We start from the raw sequence: 6,000 nt of genomic DNA, 5'->3' as shown, positions 1-6,000 counted from the left end.
TCCGTGTGACTGCCGGACCCCAGGGGGCCTGACTGCTGTCTGCACCCCAGGCCTTTTGCCGCCTCCTCTCTCCAGAGCTGGGCGGGGCTGACTTTGGAGCCGAAAGGCCAGGCAGCAGGGACCCCTGCAGCCCTGGGAGGGGGACTGGCCAGAGGCTGCCCACCCGCTCAGCACAGGCGCCAGCGTGCCGGAGATGCCTGCTGGGCGTTGCCCTTCCTGGGCACTGGGGACACACAGCACCGGGGAGCGGGGATTCGGGTCAGCTCGGAGCGGGTGGGGGCACTACGCGTGGGCCGTGTCAGTGTGTGCACGGGGGACCGTGTGCAGACGGGGGTGTCCAGAAAGAGGGCCCGGGGCGGCGATGCTTGGGCCAGCAGGCATCCACCAGAGGGAGAAGGGGCCCCACGAGGCCGCTTGGGCAGCACAAGTCTGGTGGCTTGTCGGCGGGGCTGGAGAGGTGGGTGTGGGAGTGCACAGAAGGGGGTCCTCCGAGAGGTGCCGGGGTTGAGGCGAGGAAGGGGGCTTCCGGGGAACTCCCAGGTATCTGCAGAGGAGCAGTTTGCGGTGGGCGGACAGATACACCTGAGGACACGCTGGGCTTGCGGGGGCGGGGATGCAGCGGTGGGTGTGTGCTGTGGGCGGGGTTGGGGCCCCGAGGACCACCCTGCAGCTCCCACGGTGGGGGCTGAGAGGGGAGAGCGCTATAAGAAGGGCGGCCGCCCTGCTTTCTTTCAGCCTGGGCCCCAACCTGCCCTGTGCCTGGTACTTTTTAAGTGAGCATGGAAGCCATTTTTAAAGCCCTTTCTCCAGGAGGGAGGGTATTGAAAGAAGAGTCAGCTGACCGGAGATTGATTTGCATCTCAAAGGGTGTCTGTTCAGGACCTCACCGGGCAGACCTGCCCACTCCCAGCCCAGCCCCACCCACTTGCTCCCTGCGGGCTTCCCCGCCTCCTTTCTGGTTTCTGGAAGGCCCGGGGAACTTCCAGACACCAGACTAAAATGCAGATTCCTTCAGAGGGGCTTAATCAGCCCAGGGATCCTGGATCCTGACCCCCACATGCCGCCTCCTCCTTCCTGAGCCGGTGTCCCCTCCTCCAGGCCCCCTCCGGGGCCAGCCCTGTGCCGGCAGGTCAGCGAGGCCGGCAGATCCTGGAGAGAACAGCCCCAGACAGGTAGGGCCCCGGCAGCTGCCCACTGAGAGCTGCCCCCGACTGAGGGAAAACTGGGCCAGGAGCCTCTCCCTAGGTCTCCGGACTTTGGCCCTAAAGCCTTCGTTCCCTGGCTGCAGGCACACAGCCGCTGCGGGGCCTGCCCGGTACCCGGCCCTTGGCCTGGCCTGCCCGAGGCGCTGGCAGAGTGACCAGGGCTGGCTAGTCTGGCTAGACGGGCAGGGTGGTGGCAGGCAGGGGGACAGGAGACCGTCCAGCGCCTCACTAGGGTGGAGTCGGGTGACCACGAGCTGGCAGGAGGGCAGCAGAGGTGCTCCGGGCAGTGGCCGCTCAGTGTCCCCCGGAGGTCCTGTGCTGGTTCTTGGAGGAGCCCCAGGATTCACCCCACGGCAGCCTGGCCCTCACTCCCTGACTCCCTGCCGGCCCCCCAGTCTCTCAGGGTGACCTGTCCACACCCCAGCTCAGCGTCTGTCCTACTCCCTTCACCCACGGGAGAGCCCGTGAGCCCTGCCCGGCACCGCGGGACATACTTTTGCCTTTGTCATCCTCTGTCTCTCCCACGAGGTGGGAGACTCCCAGAGGCCTCCCTGTGACCGGAAGGAACGTTGTCACCGTCACCAGCCTGTTCTGGGTTTGCCCGGCCAGGTGGCTGGTGTCCTCCCCCCACCCCCTCCCCGGGCCTGCTCCACTTCCTTTACTGGCGCTCCCCTCGGCGGCCTGGCAGGGGGGTCTCTTGCAGCTCAGGCCAGCTCTCCCAAAGCCAGGTGCTTCTGAGGTGGAGCCGAGAGTGCCTGGTCACAGGGGAACCGCAGGCCAGAGCCGTGGGTCAGAAACCACGGTCTCCCCAGAGCCAGTGCCCAGAGCGCGCAAGGATGTGAGAGCCGGGGTGGGCCCTACTGCTCGGCCCAGGCCACCTCACGGCGCATCTCGGGCCCGGCCGTTGCCGGGAGGGAGAAGAGTCGGGCCCGGATGAGGGCGTTGATTTCACTAAAGCACCGGGTAATGAGTCTGTAAGAATTCGCTGCTCTCACCCTCCTCCCCATTGCCACTGTCATGGTGACATCATCACCACCGTCACCACCGTCACCACCACCACTATCATCACCATCATCACCATCACCACCATCATCACCATCATCACCACCATCACCGTCACCACCATCACCACCATCATCACCACCACCATCATCACCACCACCATCATCACCACCACCATCATCATCACCACCATCACTGTCATCACCACCGTCACCACCATCACCATCACCATCATCACCACCACCGTCACCACCATCACCACCATCATCACCACCACCATCATCACCACCACCATCATCATCACCACCATCATCATCATCACCACCATCACTGTCATCACCACCGTCACCACCATCACCACCACCATCACCACCACCATCACCACCACCATCATCATCATCACCACCATCATCATCATCACCACCATCACTGTCATCACCACCGTCACCACCACCACCAGCACAGTTCTCCCCTGTAGCTGGGCCATCTTCCTTGCAGTGTCTGCCCCCCACTGGTATTGAGCCTAGGCCAGTGGAGATGCTGAATGGCCCTGGTAGGGGGTCTGGTGCCTCCTAGAGGGCTTTCCCATAACTCCACCCGCCCCGTAACCTGTGCCCTCCTGTGTCCTTGCCCAAGTGCCAGCTGAGGCCTGGAGGATTCAGTGCCCCAGGTCCCCCTGACCCTAACCCAGCCCAGGGCTGGGGGGCTCAGGGCTGGGGGTGGGGCAGCTCTTTACCCCCAGGGTTTGGAAAGGCCCAGAGTCGCTTCCTACTTGCTTGCCGCCTCCCCACCCCCGCCCCCGGGAAGAAATGGAGGCTGATGGTTGTATGCTGGGGCGGGAGCTTCTCCTCTGAACCCTCCTCTCCTTGTGCCTCAGGCTGCCAGGAGCCCACCGTCAGCCGTCCTTGGCCCAAAGAGAACACTGCACTGGGACATGCAGGCTGGAAACACATGGCAACACGCAGCCCTGAGCCCCGCGAGGTCTGCTCCTTCCCTCCTGAGCATTGGGCTCCCTGCCCCATGGAGGTGGCACAGACACCGAGGGGGCAGAGGAGGTGACGCACTGCCGGTGCCTGAGGACACACCGCTACCCCCCTTCAGCCCAGCAAGAAGGCCCCCCGCCCCCGCCAACAGGCAAGGCATCCCCGGGCCAGGATGTGTGTCCGTGTGGGGTCCGCACCCCACCTCAGGACCACCTGCGGTCACCTGGGACTCCACCTCCACCCACAGGGCCCAGGGCCCATGTCCCAGCCACACCTCTGCGCTACATCCTTCTGAGTCGCGGATAGGCCATAGGGGTCACTCCCCTGGGCTGGCTGGTGGCTGGTGCGTAGGGATCGGATGGCGCAGCCGTGGGCTTGACCGTCCACAGGCAGCTTGTGGGAAGGGACGGGGCCGCAGCCACTGACGGGGCCGGACCCTCCTGTCCTAATACTCGTTTTGGGCCCAGGACTCAGGAATCCAAGCTCATGGACCAGGTACCAGTCGGGACGCAGGGGTCTGGTGGGGGTGGGAGGCCGCCCTGTGGGGCTGTGGCTGCACCCCGGCCGGCGGCAGGTCAGCGGCTGTGTGCCCAGGCTGTGTGCCCAGGCTGCGTCCTGGCCAAGGCGCCACCTGCAGGCGAACGTGGCTCACGGCACGAGGCCGCTGGGCTGCTGACTCCCAGGAGAAGGTCCTGGGTAGGGCGCCCACTGTTACTGCCTGCGGTCGCCACGTCTCCAGGCCGGCCCCCGCCCTCGCAGCACAGGCCCCGCACCCAGGGTTTCGGCCTTTACCTGGGGTGGGGGGGCGGCTCTTCCTCCCTGCCCCCCCCAAGGCTGTCTGGCAGGAGACAGGTCCCAGAGCACCCATGTGGGCAGTCAGGCATGGCAGGGGTGACTTAGCGGTTAAGGAAGGAGAGGACAAAGCAGGAGAGGGGAGACGGAGTGGAGACAGGTGACCCGTGAGGGGGATGGAGGCCGTCCCCCACCCGGACACCCCAACTGCACCCAGGACAGAGCAGGCCCCCACCCCACATACTCTGAATCCACTGGGGGAGCAGGGCCACCCCCCGCCAGCAGCCCGAGCGCCTTCCGAGCAGGGGTCCAGGTGGGTCCCCCGAGCAAGCTCAGAACAAGTGCGGTGAGTGATCGTGCCAGAATCGGGTCGTGTAGAATGAGGACGTTACCCAACAGCCTGTTCGCGGGAGCAGCAGTGAATAAATAAACAGATGAACGGCTTGAGGAGGGGAAGGGGGTCCGAGGGAGGTGGTCTCCGCCCTGGGCTTCCACCCTCAGACGGGGGCTGACCTCCAGGGACAGCGGGCTTTGGGTTCCCCAGGACCCCCCGGCGAGAAATCGGTGTTGGGGACACCAGGCTGGGATCTGGGGGCCTGGTCCAACCCTGCCTCTCTCCAACCAAGAGGCCCAGAGGAGCTGAGAGGGCTGCCGGAGCCCACACCCGAGGCCGGGAAGTGCCGGGAAGCGCGGCGGGGGCGGCAGCAGCTGGTGCAGGAGGGCCTGGACCCAGAGCACTGGCCCCAAAGGTGTGGGCCCCGACCTGACCCCGTCTCAGGGGGCCGGCATCCCAGGAGACTGACCGACTCGGGGCCCGGGCCAGCGAGACACCGGAGGAGGGGCCCGGGCCCAGTGCCCTCCACCAGACTTTCAGAGCTGGAAAGCGAACACTCTCCCAGCGGAATTTCCGTCAGTGAGCTGAAGGGGAGGACAGTCACGCTGAGATGCAGAGAATAAACGTGGAAGATATTTCAGGAAGAAACGTCTCTAAGCAGCGAGCATGAAGAAGGAAATATCAGCTGGGGACAGAGTCAGGAGAGCTGACCAATGCGCAGTAAGGGCTCCAGAGACAGAAGGGGACAGGAGAAGGGGTCAAGGCTTCCGGGAAGAGAAGCAAACGCCGGTCTTGATCTGGGGAGACCGGCGTCCGCCAGGCCCAGCGGGGGTCCCTGGCTTCCGGACAGGGCTGGTGATGGGGCCCCCTGTGAAGACGGACAGACGCGGGACCTGTGGACGCGGGCTCTGCCTCTGGAGAGTGGAGGCTGGAAGTCCGCTCGGCGCACCGGTGTCCATTCCAGAGGCGGCCCCCACAGCCACTGCCCGCCCAGGGCGGAGGATGGGCTCGGAGGGGACATGACCACCTTCCCCACAAGAGCAGAGCAGGTGTGAGGCAGGGAGAACCCAACAACTGGAAACCCGAACAGAGACCTCGAGGCAAAGCAGAAACGACGCAGAGCCACGGGGCCCATCTGGACATCTGGGCGGCTATGGGGATGTCAGCCCAGCTGGGGACGTGGCACTGACACGCCACGTAGAGGCCCCCTCGCGCCGGCCCCTCCTGGGGGGGACACCCACAGGAGCAGAGAAAGGAGCACGGGGTCTCGGCACAGCCGAGGGGCGGGGGGTGCGGCCCGCTGCTCGGTGAGTTTGGGCGGCCCCGTGATTGAGTCCACGCGGGGCACACGGAGGAAGCGTGCTGTTCGCGGCCCGAGCCTTGGCCGAGGCCTGGGGACCCCTGCTCTGCACCTGCCGGGCCCCGGGCGGCCGTGGGAGGGGCCGAGGCACCTGCCACAGAGGCCACGCGGAGGTACCGCAGGCGGCGGAGGGCACAGACCACAGCGGGGAGAGAACCAGCCCGCAGAGCCCCGGCAGCCCAGGCCAAGAGCGAGCACACACGCCTGCTCTTCAACAGACCGCGAGCCGGCCCCGTGCTGCTGGCGGCCTCTGTGAGCTCTGCCTTGGGGTCTCCCAGCTGCCGCACGAGCAGACCCCCTAGTCCCACCCGGAAGTCAAACTCC

Source organism: Physeter macrocephalus, chromosome 20 (assembly GCF_002837175.3).
Source record: "Physeter macrocephalus isolate SW-GA chromosome 20, ASM283717v5, whole genome shotgun sequence".
Classification (NCBI taxonomy): domain Eukaryota; kingdom Metazoa; phylum Chordata; class Mammalia; order Artiodactyla; family Physeteridae; genus Physeter; species Physeter macrocephalus.
The sequence above is the reverse complement of the archived record's forward strand: the minus strand, read 5'-3'. Positions refer to the sequence as shown.